At 30.0% G+C, this 20,938-nt stretch overlaps 1 protein-coding gene and 1 long non-coding RNA gene across 2 annotated transcripts in view; both read right to left on the reverse strand.

Annotated features, from left to right (window-relative positions):
- Window positions 1–20,938, reverse strand: part of LOC105153748 (uncharacterized) — a 292,829-nt gene that overhangs the window by 36,784 nt on the left and 235,107 nt on the right. The window lies entirely within an intron of this gene.
- On the reverse strand, window positions 11,262–19,644 carry LOC147910346 (uncharacterized). Its single transcript, XR_015544652.1, has 2 exons — window positions 19,093–19,644; window positions 11,262–18,985 (listed from the first exon to the last, which is right to left on the reverse strand). It is a non-coding gene; the product is annotated as an uncharacterized LOC147910346 (long non-coding RNA).

Genomic DNA, 20,938 nt, shown 5'->3' on the forward strand with positions numbered 1-20,938 from the left:
CTCAAATCGTACTTTTCCTGCCATTTCTCTTGTAAACTTCAAAATCCTAATTTGAAGATATAATTATCTTATAATATTCTTATAAATTATTGAAATATGAGAAAATACTTTTTGTTTGGATATATATACCTGAATTCATTTTTACATATGTAAAAAAGTAATTTACGTAATAACAAAAAACTGTAACTTACAATTTTTTTTAGATTTTCATACAGGTTTGTACTTTCCCAAAGCTATTAGCGTTTTTTCTTTTATTCTGAAAAATTTTTTATTCTATATAAAAAAAAATGAAATGGTTGGAAAAGTACGGAATGAGCGTTCCGTCGGTAATTCCAGCATCCCCTTAAATAATCTAGCTAAATTTTAAGTGCTTGTATTCTGTACGAATTTTATATACTATATATGTAATAAAATGTGCGTCGAAATAACTTTCCGGTCTTGAAACTCAAACTGTACCAAACTATCGCAGTAATATCACGAGTTAAATTGACTAGTAATTTAATTAAATTTGATGCTTTTTCACATTTTAGAACGCTCTTAATAATGCTGAGTGACATATTAAAATCTGTAAATAATTAATTATTATTGTGAAAAATATTACCTCAGCTGAAAATCGAATCCGGATCTTTAAAAAATTAATATTAATTTGTAATTTTTGGTATCAGAAATTTACGATTGTACTAATATACTAAATTACTAATATAGTATTCTATTTATTACATTATAATCATAACATTTGGTCACAAAATATTAATTAGCATTTTCGATATACATTTCTTTAATTTTTCTTTATATGTATATATATCATAATCTCGCATTCATGCGATATATAGAATATAGCATCTTTTATTTGAATTTGTTTATATATTTAAACTTTTTTACCTATGCTATACAAAATTTCTCTTAAAATATTCATAATGGTACAATGTTTAAGAATTTATCTTATAAATTTATTTTACTTCAGGTTTCAATTCAGGTTTTATTAACATAACGCCTTATTTTTTTAGAAAAGAGATGATATTTGCGTTTTTCTATTATTAAAGATAATGGTTTGTAGCCATATAAATATCTAATATTGCTGGGAACTGGGGAACTTTAGTAACTTTACAATTTTAATAAAAAAAATTCTAAATTGCGTAATACATAACGATATAAGTATCATGATATTCATATGTTATACGTATGTATTTGGACGTATTTGTAAATTGATTCGTTGATTGTATACATATACACAAATGTGTTTCAAATTTATTATTTAAAGCGCTCCAATTGCATGTAATAGTTTTCAACTGAAATAAGACTATGATAAAAGCTGGTTATTAAAAATTTTATGGTTCTCTATATTAGCTGCTGTAAAATATTTGCGAAATCATTTATATTGTAACAAGAGAATGGTATAAGGAAAATCTTCTAAAGATAAAAAGATTTCGACAAAGTAGAAAACGGGACAAGAGCCAGCAAATAAAAGGATTAGGTGGCCATGCGTATGAGACATTTTCGTTTCCCAAGAGAGAAAGAGAGAAAGAGAAAGAGTGAGAGGGAGAGGAGTGAAGCGCACTTGTGAGAGCACGATCCGGAAGCTTTCGGAAGGACTATAACGATTTTCACAGTAAACATTTGCCCATAGCTTACGCTTGCTCCTGTGGCTCAAGTTAAATTGCCTTCAAAATTGCATCTCCGCGGGCGATGCGCTGCAAGAGAACTCGAGCGAAGACCGTCGCGAATCACTCGCATAAATTTCAACCCTAAGCTCCGGCCGAACTCGCGCAACGGTAGTCGCACATGTAATTAAGCGATAATAATGATAAGGAACGTTTCAACGGAAAGTACTTGAGATTTGATCACAAGACTCGCGGCTGGATTTTTATACAATTCTGCCTCTCCCTGCAGAATGTTTATTTTGTAAACATGCGAACCATCTTCAGCTCTCCTTCAACAAAGATTGAAAATTCTGTGATAACAAAAAGGAATTTTAAGAAATAAATGATCAAAGTCCTTTCGCCGCTACTAATTTCTAACATTGTTTTTCATACTAATTAATTATAAATTTATTTGAAAATAATAAATAAGTAATAATGGTTCACAAATATAAATAAGACTTTTTTTGTATGAATAGATATCAACATTGGAAGATGTACTAACAATGACTAACAGGACCGAATTTATTTATGCTCTACATAGTTGTAAACTTGCAGTAGTTATTTCTCGTTGCTGCGATGTCCGAATAAATAGTATCGAATGTCGTTGTAAAACGTGTTGTTCATGCGTTGATTATTGGGTATGTTCCAAGTTACGCATGAAGCGCATGATGTACCGTTTTATTCTTCTTTATTATTTGATGATGAATAACAAGGATAAATGATGCATCATGCACTTTATGCGTAATTCGGAACGCACTCACGTTCCTTGCGAATGAAAATGTTAAAGCCGAAATTTTGCGTAAATTGTATGCACAATTTAAAGAAAAGACGTTCATCGAAAACACAAGTATGCAACGACATTTGCCACTATTTATTCAAATGGAATGGAATTGGAACAACGACTATACAAAGAACTATGTCGCAAAATCACAATTATATAAAACGTGAACGGACATTCTCTTCTTTTATTTACAATTAGTATAAGTACATCTATCAATGTTGATTTATATTCACACAAAAAAGTTTCATTCGTATTTGAACTACCCATGTAAGATTTAATATGTTTAACATTATTCCAAAAAACTAAGATACTTTGGCTGAAATTCTATGTTATATTGTTATAATTATAGTATAATATTTTTGTTTTGTAGACAAATTCAAAGAAGTAATGTAACTAATTCTATATGATAAAAAGGTGTAAAAATGTTAATCAGAGCATGTTTTCTCTTACAATAACACTATTGCTAAATTTTAATTATTTAGCGTCAATGTGATCAAGTGAAAAACAAAGCGTGTTCTATTTGCTAGTGGTAAAATTGAAATTTCAGCCAGTATCTCAGATTTTCGGAATAACATATGTTCCTATTATATGTATATATCACGATGTACCGAATAAACAAAAATCTGTGCTAAGATTATCCTTATACAAGTTGAACAATTTTGAGATTGATATATTCATTTTTATTTACAATTAAACAGCAAGCAAAGAGTTTTTAAAAATGATTTTATGCGGAAGTACATATAAATTCAATGATTTTAATTTTTAATGAAAAAAAATACATGATAAGTGAGTTTTATGTTAAAATTTAAACTCAACGAAAATAATTTCAGTTGTAGTCATTGTTTTTATTTCTCATACGTTTAAAATAAATTTTAAATAAAGAAAGCTTCTTTTTATTTATAATTATTCTCAATAAATTCCCGATAATAAAATTTCCAATCGTCTACTTCGCCGACTAGTAATGATCACAAAGGAGGCAGCAATTTGGTGGTTACGTAGATTAAGACGCAGCTACTGTGCATCGGCAGAATGCAGTGATGCGTAAATCGTGAACAGGACGGATACATATGAGAGAAAGAGAAAGGGTAAGACCGAGCATAATGGCTTTCCAATGTACCGTGCAAGTGCGGAGCGAAACACTGGCGTGAAATATTTATCGCTAAACAGTCGAGATAATGCACGCGCAAACTAGAATTTACTTGGTGCAAGTAGTAAGAAGAGCGTTACCAGCCCTTCATTCTGCTCTCAAGATCGTTTTACGTTAATTCTCTCAGCACTTCAGTGAGTATCACATTACTCGCATTTCCTGTAAAAATATTTTTCGCATACTGTGTTATAAATTCAATTAATTTTAATTTTTTTATTACAATTTAATTCGTATTGCGCTGTGTGTATCATACGTCAAATTCATATTATTTAGTAGGTAATTAGTAAAATACATAATATATAATATCATGAACAAAGTTAAAAAACTTCTTCTTTTTATTAAAAAAATAGCCTGTGCGAAATTGAACAACTTTTCACGAAATCAGTGAGCATCTCAGGGGAAAGGAAATTATTCATATATAAGTCTGTTTTGATGTCTTCCATCATCATATGACTAGTAGAATAGGATTCACGTAGTTACTACTGCATTCATTTGTTTTGCCTGAAGTTTCTACTACCTTCGGTAGCAACGTTTAGTTACTTGATATTTATTACCTCGCATCTCCCACCCACTTTGCCATTCTCGACTCTCGACAGTAAAGATGGTGCGCATTAATTTACTTAATGTCCGCAATACAAGAAACTCATACTTCTTTTAGTTTATAAGCTAAATTTAAGAATAAAGTCTTTGGACTGTAGAAAAATAAACGGACGACATTGAGTATATTATATGCATAACGTTCCATAAGTCATCTTCTTCCGTGGCGACAAGTTTGTCATTTTCCGTAAATCACAGGAATGCTTTCTTTATAAAAGTCTTTACAAAGCGTTTATTTTCTTTACACTGTAATCGCATCTATTTTATGCTGATTTTATTTGCATGTGCTACTTGTGTTATATGTCATATCTTGTATAGAGATTTAGATTATATTTCGTGATATCATTTCTTGCATAATAATAAAATATTACATTAAAGACATAATTATAAACGTAAGAAAATTTAATCTTTTCAAATTATTACTACAAATCAATACTTATATGTAGGGGAAAATGAGTCACTGTACAAGATAACGTTCAATCAGTAACGTTGTGAATATCTAACATGTTTTAACGCAAAGTTTGAATAGGTACTCGCTTTTACTCGCCCTGATCTTGTATCACATTCCCTTAATATGACATTTATAATTATACATATATTTATATTATATTAGGTGTTGGAATTAATTCGTAGCGTTTTACAAGTGATGGGAAGTACTTTCATTAATGTATTTTTTAATGCTCATGTGAAATAAATAACATTCTTTCAAAACGCTACGAATTAATTCCAACACCTAATACATAAATATTTGTTTCGATGATTTTTTTTTGTGTATTTGTACGAATGTAAAGATACATATAATGTGACAATAATTTATTTCAGGACTTCCTGTCTTCTTTATATCTTTTTTTACATATTAATTGAATATTCATAATGAGGAACAGGAATCGTTCATATATTATATGCGCGTCTATTTATTCATGTCAATCTTTCTGTTTTCAATCCTTTTTGTTTTTATTAACATAATTTTGATATATCATATTACAAAAATAATTAATAAAAACAAATATTGAAAATAAACAATTAAAATTTTCATTTATCACAGTTTAATATTGCAATTGCTAGATAAGAAAGAAAGAAAGAAGAATTCAACAATTCTACATTGTAAAAATTAATTTTTGTTTTCTAATAAGAAATTTTCTTATTATTGCTGGACGCAATAAAAATTAATTCAACTATTGTTGACAGAGTGAAAGACTCAGTCTAAAGACTCATCAATCGTTATATTATCGAAACGTATATTATGTAATACACGTTATCATGACTCTAAGCGACTTCCAATAGATTTTAGTCATCGCTCGTTGCTCGTTAAAATGTTGTTAAAAAATAAATAAAATTACAATATAAGTTATATAAACGTGTGTTTATATTGTATAAATATATATAATTTGAATTTTTTAATCTAATCCGATCCACATTTTGGTATGAAGTGGCTCTCGCTTTGCGTTGCAAAGTGTATGCGTGAATATAGTATGGTTGCGTTTCGTTTCACGCATAATGTGCATGATGTATGATTTTATCCTTGTTTGACACTCGGCGAAAGATAAGAATAAAACGATACATTTATGCGCATTATACGCAGTCTATCCCCCCTTCTATAAGAAAATATACTATTTCCACGCGTACATTTTATAACGGACAGTTGAAAATCCCTAAACAGCGATGAAGTATATAAGGTAGACTCCACTTTGCGTGGAAAATTTTTAAGTGAAGGGAGGGTATGGAATAGTTTTTAAATTTGGTGACCGTTATTATGATCTTGTTAATCTTGGAGGAATATGGAAATAACTAAAATATATATATATATATATATATATATATATGTATATATATATACAGGGTGGGCCATCTATTGGTACATTTTTAAAAATGCGATCAAATGAGCATACATTGATATTTTTTATTAATTTTTTTTTTGTTGTGAAGCTAAAAGTATCCGCGTCAAGAATGAAAAACGATTTCGTTCATGTGGCTCCCTCTACTGGCCTTACAGTATGCCATTCGGTCACCCCAATTATTAATGACATTTTGGACTACCTCGGCGCCAATTTCACTCAAAACAGTCGTAATATAATGTCATCCACTAACATCCCTTTCTCACGAACTTTCCTCACCAATTTGCGTATAGCTCCTTCGGTGGGTGCTCTATCACGACCCATATTTCTTTTCAAAATTCGTACAGTTTCGGCGACACAGCACTGACTTTGAAAATAAGTTTTTAAAATTTCAAAACACTCTTCAAGAGAAAACATGTTGTTTCGTGCCGCGGACGGTATGACTAATAAACTGTCAAAATTTCGGGTCTGTAGCTCGTTCGGTGTTGCCATACGACGAAATTCAAAAACGTACCAATAGATGGCCCACCCTGTATATATATTTAAATTCTAACATTTATAATTAAAATAAATATATATTACATATACAAGATTAGATACACATACAATATTATGTATATTACATATTTTTTAATAATAAATTTTATAAAATTGGATTTAAACATTTCTATTGCATTATACATATAATATCAGGCAAAAATATAAAATATAATAGAATATATATGTATAATAAAATAAAAGAATAAATATTTTGTAAGATGTGAAATGAAAAATGGTTTGTCATAAACGATAAGATAGAAAGGTATTTATACGTTTTCTCTAATAGTCTAATAAAATAATCTAAGATGAAAGAGATTATTATAGAACTCATATATTATTCTTAGAAACGACAGATTCGCATGAAAGCTTTGTAATTACGATGCTACGTACTCTCCAGAAGTAGTTCCATCTGTCAAAATATGTCTGGTACCGTCTCGCTGAATTTAATTTTCAAAAGCGAATGTTCTATTCGATGGAATTAGTTCATATAACTTAAATTGTGATAAAATGGAAGCTAAAATTTATGTCACAAAAGTTGAAAATATAATCTCACAAAAAATACGTACCATATAATTTATAAAAGTTACGTGATTTATAGATCTATTAGAAACTTATGTAAAGAATGATTCATCGCGTTGCTGAAATTCCATGGCTCGTTTTAGGGGGATCATGAAATTTCACATTACAAACATTCTATCGCGGTTTGAAAAACAGACAATTATAGTAAAACCGCCGAATCATAGTGCGAAAATACTTTCGCAGACGTGGATTAAAGTAAGAACGACGACGGGAATAAGAGTAAGAAATGGCGACGCCTCTTAAGTGAGCACGATAGAGCAACCTCGGTATATTATTCCAGCGGACACGTGAAATGAAAAATGAGTCCTTATAAATGTAGGTCTTGTGAAGAGATGGAGCCGGAAAGCTTCACGTTGTGTTACCGAAGACGGGGAAGTCGACTGCTAAGCTCGAGTGCGACGAGGTACAACGCCGCCCGCACCGCCATCCGTTTCATTAATAATTACAGCTTGTGTACCCGCGAAAATTACTCCCTTTATCCACCCTTGACGAGTACCCACCCTCTTACGTGTTCCGCCAACTCCTCCCTGTTTTCTTCCTCGATTCATCTCTTCTTCACCCTTCGTCGTGCTATACGCTCATGCTACGACGTACCTCATCTTCATTCAGTATTGTGTGTGTTTGCGGAACTTCACTAGCATTTTGTACACTACTGCGTGCAGCGTGAAATTATTATTTATATAATATATGTATATATGTGGTACTGAAAGTCTCTCGCTAACAAAATTATATGAAATATATTCTAATATTATATATTGCCGATAGTTTTGCTTAAGAATGTGGCGAAGCTAACGTTTTGAAATAAAAAAAATTATAATAGCAAAAGTATTGAAATAAAAACACTTTGTGATTTTTGCAAACTGTTAAAAGATGACAACGAATAATTTATAAAACAGATTATTATTAAAAAGCATCCTCGATGTTGTACTTATAAGTATTATAAATATTTATTATAAATATATTCTACGAATATTTATATTATTAAGCAGAATAGTTACGCTATTTTTATATTACTTTTAAGAGATTACTTCCAAAGTTACATCGCTTTTAATGAGAAACTTGGAAACATATTACAGCCGTATTAATGGATCCCGGTTTACGTGTTGTGCGTTTATCGCATTGCGAATTCAGAACAGCGCCAAGAGACGTTCGTCTTGTCGTCCGCTCGTTGGAGACAGATACGAAACTGCTTCAGTCGGGTAATATCCGTCGCCTCCGAAGAAAGGTATCTCCGTCGTGCCGTAAGCCGCGATATACGAAATCGTATAGCAGCAGGTATGAATTAAGGAGTTAATACAATAAAGTTCAAACCGAACGTCTGCACAGCTTTCTGAATTAATCGCTCGGATTTTCCCTTATAATAAGATTAATTAATTTATTCTAGACCATACTCAAATTCATATTTTACTTTTATTTAATTGTAATATTTTTCAACGTATAGAATTTAACGTATATAGAAAATAAATCACGACATGTAGGTAAAACAAACTACAATTTGATAAAACTTTAATCATCTAAAATAAGATAATTAATACATGCGAATTAGATATTATGGTTTTTTTTACTAAAATTATTACTATTATTATTTTACAAGTTAAAATATTTTAGGCCTAAAAATAAAAATGCCAATCTGAGCCGACACTAGATGGACAGGTGTATAATACATGAAAGTTATATCTAAAAATGTAAAGAAAAATGTATATTTCAACTTTTTGTTTTGGAACCTCAATTGTATGAGTCGAGTTAACCATAAAATTACATTACAGTAAAAAATTCTATAAATCACTAGAACTCAAATAGAATAAATACATAATTAAATAAATAGTTGCATTTCGTAAAATTAGTTATCCAGAAATAAAATAATGAAAAGATCATTATAATATAAAAGTATATAGCCGCAGAGATTTGAGTTATCAAAATTAATGTGATTAAACATGTATGGTGTTAAGATAAAATTAACCAATTGACATATAATACATTTATGACACGATAATAATTTTACGATGCGCAACTATTATTTAACTAGAGCATCTCATTCTATTTGATTGTAAAATTTACAGAATTTTTTTTTACTAATGTATAATTTTATAGTTAATTCGATAATTACTGTTTGATAATTGTATTGAAAAGGACTCAAACAAAAAGTCGAAACGGTTACCTCTCTTTTATTCATTTATATCTTTAGACGATAAATTTTATGTATACACACAAGATCTAACGCTAGCTCATCTTGGCATTTTTATTGTATTTGATATATTTTATAACTTTACAGCTTTTGCAAATTTTATGTATTCGATTCGAATATAAATCATGATTCTTGCAAAGTATGAATACTCGGATTCATCGACTTTGATATATATACATAATACATAATATATAGAACAGATATCTAAGTATGTATATTGTATATATGTTATCAAGATTATATATGTAACATGTATACATTCGAACGTTATAATAAAAAGATAGTCGAGTCGTGATTCAGAAGTGACTTTTTCTATCTTAATGAGATTTCAGGACGTTAAAAGCTCTTCATCTCTACCCTTCATATGTACCCTTCCTTTCTTTTATGAACTGGTGTGGCGAATGATTTCCGACGGATACTCGGGTACTCGTTACGTTGAAATCAATCGGAAACGTCAAGACGTTAATTCGATTCCATCGGTTTACGGCGCGACCAGTTAGGATCGAATGGAACGAGCCATCATTTCCTCCTTCACCATCCGTTATTGATAAAAAATAAAATCGTTACGTATTTAATACTATATTTACCGAGAATAAATGCTGTCATCACTTATAACTTACAGGATTTTCTAAAATTTCTTCTAAAAAGAATAAAATCAGTATATTTCTGGAAAATGAGAAATGGGAACAAAATTTTTTTAAATTGCAAATGTTTCTATCTAAACTACATATATGTCTCAGATTATAATATGTATTATTAAAGTATTACAAAATTTACATAATGGCAAAAACATATGGTAATGTATATTAAATTTCGCACACAAATTATTAATATATGCATTATTATTTAAAATAAGTAATATATATATGGCAGATAGTTTCTTCCATTATAAATTTTATATAAAATATGCAAATATAAATTTATTCCATACAATATGAATATATAAATAAACTTTAAATGAGAGAAAATAATAATTTATTTATCTTATCGTGAACAAAGCGATCGTTTGTTGACTTTTAAGTTATAATAAATGCAAATTAGTTTCGCTTGGATTCTAACGAGTACTTTGTAAGTTTTATCAAAATCAACAAATATAATCTTGCAATTTGTAAATATCTACTGCATAATCGCAGCAGAGATATAGGAAATTCTATCCCAAGATATCATAGCATTCGTATTAAAGATGTAACAAAAATAATTAAGATGTATAATCCTCAAATGTATATACAGGATGATCTTAACATATTTCGTCACCCATCATGAGCAGATAGAGTGAATCGAACTGAGTCGAAAAGTCATCTACCATTTTGCAGTTTACGCAATAGTTAACGAGATATTAATTACTAAAAATTGCCAAATATTGGTCTTGAATAATTTTTTACTCAAATACTATCAACTTTATAAAAAAACTGCAAGAGACAAAAATCATTTATTTTCTTCTCATAGAGAAGATTTTCTTCTCTAAAAATTTTTTCAGAATTCTTTATCAATTTTTTAGTACTGCATTCTTTTCTTATTTTTACCAACATGAGAAAATACGGTATTAAAAAATTCAGAAAAAATTCCTAGAACTGAGAAGAAAATAAATGATTTTTATCTCTTGCAACTTTTCTATAAAGTTGATAGTATTTGAGTAAAAAATTATTCAAGACCAAGATTTGACAATTTTTAATAATTAATATCTTGTTAACTATTGCGAAAATTGCAAAATGGTAGAGAATTTTTCGACTTAGCTCGATTTATTTTACTTGCTCATGATGGGTGACGAAATATGTTAAAATCATTCTGTATATAGATACAATATGTTTTATGTGAATTCTTTATATTCCTTATTCTATTTCGAGATCATAAATACGACCAAGAAGATAAAGAAAGCTAATTGAACAGTGGGATTTAAATTCCGAGTTGGCAATATGCCTTTCCGAAAGCGCACAGATTTAAGCATCGTTTCGTACTATTCTTTTTCTTATTTTCGCAGCTATATAAATATTTTAATCAAAATATGTCATGGATATAATAAAATAAAATGTATAAAAAACATTTATGGTAAGATAATTTTGAAATATAAAAAAAACACGCAATTATTTCTAAAAATTGTCTCTTCATTACAATTATATTATATTTTATGATATTAATCTGCATTGAGTCTGCATCAATTTTGTATTTTTCGAAATGATATCATTACATACTAATAATAATATTACAGTTACAATATTGGTAACAAAATATTCTCATTACGATTATTTTACTCTGCATCTCTAATATGCATTTTGGAATTAAATAGATTTCTGGTTTGTTTCCCTCCAAATTATAGGAAATATTTATCTAAAGTATTAAATTTATAGTTATCAATTATAATATCATTGCAATAAGAATATTTTGAATTGACTAATGCATATCGTTGCTTCATCACTATTTGTACTAAAAAAATATTCCGCAATAATAAAAATTCCAAATTTTGCATATATCAAGACGACAAGAACGTAACGAGGAGCGAGTGTTACTAGGTAGCAAAAAATCATCGTCAGCATAAATATTGCCGTATGTGCATATGTATGTGGATGTTGTCCACTAAGAGAATGGCGTCGTGCCAGCCAGAAAAGTTTCACCACGATTATGCGGGCGCCGAAACTACGTCGAGAGATACGAAATGGGTACAGAAAACTCGTCTGAACGTACACAAACAAATTACATACGGTTATAGATAGCGAAACACTGTTCTGAAAACTGAGCAACCACTAGGAAAAGAGAGTAGCGCGAGGATTTTCGTTCGATGTTCGAGTTTTACGAATGAATTTGAGATTCGTGATAGATTGCAATAGTCATGAGTTGTGATCTAGCTTTCATGTATTTCCTACGCTTTTGAAGAAACGTTGCATGAATGGTTGCATTTAATTTTAGCAAAAGACTATATTTATTACTTTCGATTTCAATGTTGTCTTTATTTACGCTTTATTTAAATAAGAATTCAGTAAAATTTTCGTAAAATAATTGAAATGTGTAAAAAAATTGAATGTGAATTAAAATAAGAACACTATTTTGGGAATATTTCGCCTATTTCTGCATATTAAAAAAAATGAACAGTCATACCCTCGATGTATAATTAAGCTTAGTTGAACATATATTCAAAATTAGTATCGTTTAGACAAAAAAGCGATTTTTTTATCGAACAACGAATACTCAATGCACCAGCTTAAAGGAAGTACAATTTTCTTGGCGTTCAAAAAATTTGCATTGCACAGTCAGAACGTACTTTTCTTTTACAAGCTTCTTAAATTGACTACCAAAATGGAAGTTGCGGCAAGCGAGTATAATCACGATTAAAGGTAATCACGAATAGTTTCAACAGAATGAACATTCAAGAGGTCGAAATTCGATTAAGCCATGAGCGTGTTCTACCAATATGACAATCAAAATAGCAAATTTGAGAGAACCAAATAAGCTGAAAGAGTATGAGAGAGATAGAGAAGGTAATGAAGGAAATCGTAGAAAGATTTAGATAACATGCGTTATTATACAGCATAAAAGAAGGTCGAATAACATTGTACAGCGGCTGGTATGGGATAAGGATTGTTTAAACGCATGTGACATCATTTATTAAACCACTGCACTGGCAAATCCACTTATATGTGAGAGCTAGGACATATGAGAATATAGAGACAGTATTGTTTATGTTATGTTGTGTAACTGTTATTTACGTCAGCATGGAGTTAACTTTACCAACAATAACATCATTAAATATAAGTCGTTTAAAATATCGTTTTTAATATAAATATCTATTATTCTTTAAATTGTAAATTAAAAAATTTTCTTGTTTTAAGACTGCTTGTTTCATATGTTGTTTTTATTGCGCGTCATTCGAGTAGTACTGAACAATGAGATGGCGGGCGGTATTAGACAACTTAAGGATAAAAAAAAAAACAAAATCGACGAATGCCATAAAAAACATTAATATTTAAAGAAAACAATGAATAAAATAATGAAAAGACTAATTGCGTTATTTGCAGAAAAAAATTTTGATAAAAACTGGATTTAGTACAATGTTTGTGAAGGTTGAACTTATAAAAATTGTATCAATCTTGAAGGAGCTTATGTTTTTTTATGAATGTAAAGTTTGTATAGCTAAAATAAAAAATAACAATTTTTAATTGAAAATTAGTGACTAATAAACATATTTTTTAAAAATATTTCTGTTCAAAATCACTCTTCAGTTTACAAAAACCGTAAAATATTTAAAAATGTAAAAATCTTGGTTATATTTTTATTTTTAGAAAAATACAATTAAAAAGGTACACTTAATTTTTGCCATCTAACAAAATAAATCTAAGGTATCTAATTCGATCTTTCTCTATATATATACGTATAATTCATAACAAGTAAATGATAAAAATTAGATAACAATTACTGATAGTATGTTTCTTTAGGATTTACGACGAGTGTAAAATGTGATATTTTTCTTTCTTAATTAAAGATTAAATTCAATTTGGTATTCTTGGAAAATTTCTTGGAAAAGTATAAGAATAAAACATGTTAAAAATATCTTAATCCATTTAAGAAAACATCTTTTTGCGTAAACATCTATTTGTCCTCCACACGTACATTCAAATATATTTCTACGTATTATAGGTATTTCTAAATAATTCTTTAAAATACGTCTTAACAAATAATTTGTATGAATGAGCTTCTAATTGAAAATTTACTTATTGTTAGTTCATTAAATTAGACAAATATTAAATCATGTCTCTTTACTTTACGACACAAACATATAATCATGGATATTTCGTCAACACGGATAAACTGAATTGCGTAGGTGCATATGTATTTCGCGTGGTACCTTGAACGTGTGGTGCATCCAATTGGTTCGTATCGCGATTATTAAGGGTGCAACGCACGTTCGTCGCCTATGTACGCATGTGGCCGGTTTGATTCACATGTTATATATGTGTGAAAGCATGACTGGGAGGTATTTTGACGCGGGTGTTCCGGAGGAATAGCATCATGTTTGTACAGGAGAAAGCGTGCGGTACGACACAGTAAATGGAGTACGAGGCAAGACGGAAACTCTCGCCGCCATAGAAATAGAGGTGAAGTAAATTGCTACAAGATAGATCATAAATATCTTGAAATAGCGTTATATACATGCAACAATCTTCGTTAGAACTGGAAGGCATCACAGCTTGCTCATAAATTCCGCATTTTTTTCGTATAATACGAATCAATGGCGTAAGCAGATGCTGCAGCCAACCGTTCCGACGTTGTCGATAATGAGATATCTTGTGCAATCGACTGTTCTAAACTAGTCGAACATCGTGTCTTTAGACAGATGTAATATCGAAACGTATGTATATTTTGCGTGATATATTCATGATAACAGTATGCTTAAGCTTTATCAAGTAATATATTTTTCTTATATATGTATAATGTTATAAGATAACTACAAAGTTGTTACATCAAACTGTATAAACTGGAATAATCAATTACGATCTCTTTTCAACAAATAACGCGAAATAAACGACAGTCAACATCTACGCGATAAAATCTGCGTATTAAACATTGTCTTCAAGAATTGGTATTTAGGCCAAGGACGATCTATTGCACTCGACACAGTTGCATATCACGCGCATAGATTACGATTAATAGTACAGTTTAGTCGGAGTCGAGAATCGCTCTTACCGTTCATCAGAACGATACGACCGAGGTCGTGGAAGAAGAGAGATGAGATGAGTTGAAGAATAAGGATAAAAATGTTGATACGCTAAAGTTTAAAGGAAAAAAGACAAGAATAATGTGAATAGAGCAAAATAATTTTGCCGAGATAAAAGTGAGATAGGTGTCACGTAAGCCATAACTGGAGCAGTGTTTCTTTCAAAAATTAATTCTATCCTTTTTCGCTTTCTATAGAGAAAGATATTACTTTCTCACTTGTTGAAGGATTTTCTATTTTTTGCAAATACTTTTCGATATTTTGCCCCTTCTGAGAATATGAATTAAATATTAGTAAAGTTTAAATATTAGTATATAACACTAATAAATTATTGTTTTGTGTATTTTTTAAATTATGATCGTAAATTACGATTTTTTATATTATTTAATGATATCTTTAACCACAGACTGAAGTTTTGGTAACATCAGCTGCAAACAAAATAACTCATATAATATTCGTAGAAGAGCGTTGAAAATTATTCTAAATATTCACTACGTCCAACTTTTTTCAAATAACAAATAAATTTGTCTTAAGAAGATTCTAATTTGTTTTACCGACGAAACACATATAATTTTTGTGACATATTTTCGTATATATACATATTTTTTTACAAAAATTATTTATAAAATTTTTTTAGTACATTGAAAAAAAAGATTGGCTGAATATATAGCATAGCATTTTTAATTGCAGTAGCTAATTTTTAGTTGCGTTAGTCTACCGAAATTCTATACTGACATTGGAGATAGACTAACGCAACAAAAAATTGGCTGCTGTGTGTGTGTGTGTGTGTGTGTGTGTGTGTGTGTGTGTGTGTGTGTGTGTGTGTGTGTGTGTGTGTGTGTGTGCAGCTAATTAAAAATGCTATGCCATATTTTACCATTTAATTTGTTGCAACAGCTAACTCTTTTCTTTCAATGTATTTAATCTAAAGCTGGCAAGTCGTGCCATTTGTTTGATATAAAAAAAGCTTTGCAATCTGTATTTACAAAAATTGTAGTCCTTAGACTAGTCACTAGTAAGTTACACAAATAATGTCGAATTCTTATAGTAAATTCGATTGAATGCACTTAGTGCATTGGTGCATATTAAAGTCGTCGTAAATACATAAATTGACATACATTAATAGAGATATATTAATTACATGTTCATTATAAACATAAAAACCGTAAAATACGGTTAAATCGTAAAATACTCAATACACTTTATTATGTTGTTAGTATATGTATTTTATAATTCGCATTTCATAAATATTTGCATTTCACTTTTACATTCAAATCAGTGTATAACGGCTTTAACATGCACTCAGTGTGCACAAGTGTGTCCAATCAAATTCGCTATTAGAAAAAAAGTTGGATACTTAATTCGACATGAAAATGTATTACAAAAACTTATGCGTATGTATGCGTGCGATATTGATATAGTAGTATACAAGGATATGTGAAGGTATATATATATATATGTCGATGTTCGTACATGTATAAATTGTATTTTGTCGGCAAAACAGCGATGCTGTTGGAGAGGTTGTTAGTCTTCAGTTTAGGTTATTCCTTTAAAATAGAATAAAATTTTTTTGCATTTAAAATTATGTTTAATATTTGGAATTTTAGCAACAAATAATAAAAGATTGAGTATATAAATATATGTTATAAGAATGTTATTGATAAAATCATTTTTAAAAAGGTACAACTCTTTATAGTGGCAACGAATATTAGAACTTTGAGCCTGTTATAGTTAAGCATACTCAAAAGTCTTTCATTTTTTTCCAGCAATTATGTCTTTGTAAATATGTATTGTGCTGAGTACCTGCCAACACTTTTGAAGGTGAAGAATGCGTCTCGTCCGTGGATTATATCCTCGACGAGTTGCGCGTGCTCGAGCACGCGCCACGCCGTTTCTTCTCACTTCGTGTCTCGCAATCTTCTTGTAATTGGAACCTCTCGCATCACCCCGCTGTTCCGTGATTTGCTTGTGATTGAAAACGACGTCGTATATACGACACGCTGTTTGGAATTCACGAGCAAAATTGATTCTCGCATATATATTACCTACATGGCACCGCAATCAAACCCATTCGCTATTAAGCAGTTTCACTGTCGCACATTGTCGAATATAAACTTCATTACGTTTAGATATAAATTACACGTGCTAGAAGATCTTTATTTGCTATTGCATTTTTGCAAAATAATTAAGCAAATAAAATATATAGATAGAAATAAAATTTTCATATATTTGATCTAGAGATTACAATATTATAATATTGATAAATGTATTTTTTAAATCAAAAAAACTTAATGGAAATATTTTATAACAATGGAATGTTATTTTATAACACGGAATGTCAACTAGATTTTTACATTCGATTTTTTAAATATTCGTACAATTATCGAAAAATTTCTTACATTTTGCATTGCAGTATTGCACAACTGAATAGTAAGAGTCACAATTTTATTACAATTTTAAAGGATGCTTGAGAGAGAGAGAGAGAGAGAGAGAGAGAGAGAGAGAAAGAGAGTGTGTGTGTGTGTGAGTGAGTTACCATTATCGAATAAAGAATTACCGTTACTTTGTTTCAGAGTCAAAATTATAGACGGTTACTGGAGAATGGAATAGAGTTTCAAATGTACTGAAAGACTTGTTCGCCGCAGAGCGAATTTTCCCTGTGTAACAATATATATACCGCAAATTTCCATTAACTTTTACAACGCAACAACAAAAGTATTAATTTTCGATAAAAATTGAGTTTGCATTACGTATTACGTGTTATCATATATTTGAGTTTTAAAATATATCATGATAAATAAAATAAGGTAGCAAATTTTTTAAGTTTTATATATATAATATATGAGTGTTGCAACGTGCTTTCGCTTTCTTTTTATATAATATAATAACTTTGGAAATAGAAATTAATAAATTCATCATTGTTACATTAATACAGTATATAAAAAATATTAGACAATATTAAAACTTATTAAATAAAATCGGATTTTAAAAAATCACTGAGAGGACATAATTTTGCACCTGATTAGTAATAATCATCGTTCATGTCTCCATTTATCATAATTGCGTCCACGAGAGCATTCACGTAATATTACAGCATCACAGCACAAATAAACGAATTTTTCAGATTCAATAATTCTCGTGTCGATAAAATCTATGATTGTTAAAAAATTCACAACGACTTAGTCCACGAGTACTTTAAACACAATACAAATTTGTAGTTTTGTTTATTTCTTAACCCTAATTGTACACATTTGTTTTTATACTTTAGATGTACACACTGGGGTTCCTGGGACTCCATATTTGTTACCGTAACTTCTGTTAAAATAGATATATATTTCAATTAGTTTTTTTTTTCAATCAATGAAGAATTGATTAAGGAACTAGCTTATAATGTGTAAAAGTCGATAAAATTAAGGAACTTCGAAATATATAGATTCAAAGAAAAAAAAAATTTAGAAACGCGAAAAAATCTCGATTTAGAATGTTGCGCTGGAGACTCTAAGGTTAATAAACAATTCCTACATGTCACTTTCATGGATGTAACAAATTTGCGCTATAAGAGAGTTAAAATATAGATCGCTGGTCGAAACCACTGAGACATTGCAGAAAATAGGAACATGTGCCATATCAAACTGTAACAGTGAACATCGTTTATCTCCTTGAAGTAGGAAGCTTCTAGATGTGTAAAAGCACGCGTTTTTCTCTAGAAAATGAAAAAAATCTAAGATGAATGAATTCACGTAATAGAATAAAACTAACTTGAGGTCAATACGACGGTTTGTCGGATCCATTAGACCCTCTTTTGTGTTTGACGATCCACAAAATAAAGTAACATTGATTAATTCACGTTTTGTTCCTTAAAAAAGGATCGATTTAAATCTCGTTCCAATCTTTATCACTGATAAGTTGACATTAATAGTTAATATAATAGTTGATATAGTGTTAAAATCCAATTATCCCTTTATTTTATAGACCTGCTGTATGACGGAAATTTCACATTAATTACATTATTACAAAACACGTTATTATAATCCTATATATTTGCTGATAGAAATTGTCGTTATTTGAAACTCTAAATATTTACAGTTGGATATTGCAGCCGATCAGGCACGTCCAAAAATTGATGTTGACTTACTGTCCTCCTCTAGCAGCTAGACGCTGGATTCTCTTTTGACAGTAGTGGCTTAATGCAAATTTCATGGAACGACTGGTGTCATAAAAGCCGCGGTTTAGATATCAATTTATCACCGCTTTCTGCTCGGTAATATCACATTATTTCCTACCCTTTCTGGTCCTCGCGGCCGGCAACAATGGCGATGGGCAATCAATAGCACTCACAACCCACCTCCCTTTCGCGCACCTCCCTCTGTACTCCCTCAACCCCTGCCGCGTTGCATCGTTCAGCCTGGAGAGAACTTTTGGTCATTTTTCATCCTCATGTCCTATCGACGACCGACATTACAGTATGAAGACTGACGTGTACGTCATCGATGTGCTATGCACGCATTACTGCTTCCATTCTTCGTATTAACCTGGGAAGACTACAAGGGAGAGCCCAAAAACACAGCGAAATAGATAGGCGAATTAATTTCATGTGAAATCATTTATAATAACTCGTTTTTTTTTGCAAATAAATATAATGTTACAAATACTATTATTCTATTTATCCTATTACTTTTCAGATTACATGATTATAAATAATATCATTTAGTTACTCGAAATTATACTAAACTAATTATAGCTTAGTATATTTATATTAAGTTATTTATTAGTAACAATAAGAATAAAATGCAATATATATATATATATATATATATATATATATAAAATGAATTAATTAAGAGTTTAAATAAGTATTGTTGTTTATAAAAATTAGTGAAAAATTGTAAAGACATCGTATTTGAGAATAAAAATTTTCAAAATATTATGATTATAATATTATGTGTACATATTTTATTTTACGAAAAAAACAAGTTTTAATATGAATGTTTTATATATTATATATATAGACAAAAGGTATTTATATATTCTTTCTTCGATTTCGTTAAATAATAAATAATTACAAAAATTTTAATCTTAAATTTTAATTTAAAAAAATGCTTTACCTTTAAAAGAATTGGAATAATATTTTTCAACTATGTTGATTATTGACAAGACTTAAACTATTATCAAATTCATATGTTACATACGAATTATGAAATCAACATGATGGTAATGCTATAGGTGGCGGCTGAAAGTAAAGAGCAGGTTCGAGATATCGCAGTGAGCCAAGGGTGGTTCGAGCAATAAAGAGTAAGAGCGGATATAAGCCGTGGCTGTTAGTTCACAGCCTGGTCACGACACGATAGGTTGCAGCATGAGGCGGTTTTCATGGAGGACAGAGCAACCCGGAGACTGGAGAGACTGCATTATGCATCCAAAAGTGGTTGGCTACACCCAGCTGCGATTGGACTCCTAATGTGATCCGTGCAGAGTGGGCATGCTACCTCGTAGAATATTCGACATTTGATATGCAGGAAAATACCATCTCTGTAAGATTATTCACTCCATATATTTTCAGAAATCCGATATAATTGATTCCGATATAAGAATTTCGATTCTTTTCCAGAGAGTTTTAATGATTACAATATGTTTCGAAAAGAATATCAGTGATGTAAATTATAAAACATCAGAAATATAGAAAATAAATTTCACATTTTTGTCATGTAAAAATTAGTAACAATTTTATCACTTCACGCAATTTAACTTTTCAACGAATATATTTTATTATCATCTTCAAAACTGATAATCAAGATATTTACGTGTATATAATAATCTACAAATTATTTCTTTTTGTATTGTGTTATCCAATTTGTAATAATTTACATATTTTACATTGCTTCTATTTACATAAAAAAGATACGTGTAAACAATACGTAAAAATGTAAATG

Source organism: Acromyrmex echinatior, chromosome 3 (genome assembly GCF_024713525.1).
Source record: "Acromyrmex echinatior isolate Ae372 chromosome 3, ASM2471352v2, whole genome shotgun sequence".
NCBI lineage: Eukaryota > Metazoa > Arthropoda > Insecta > Hymenoptera > Formicidae > Acromyrmex > Acromyrmex echinatior.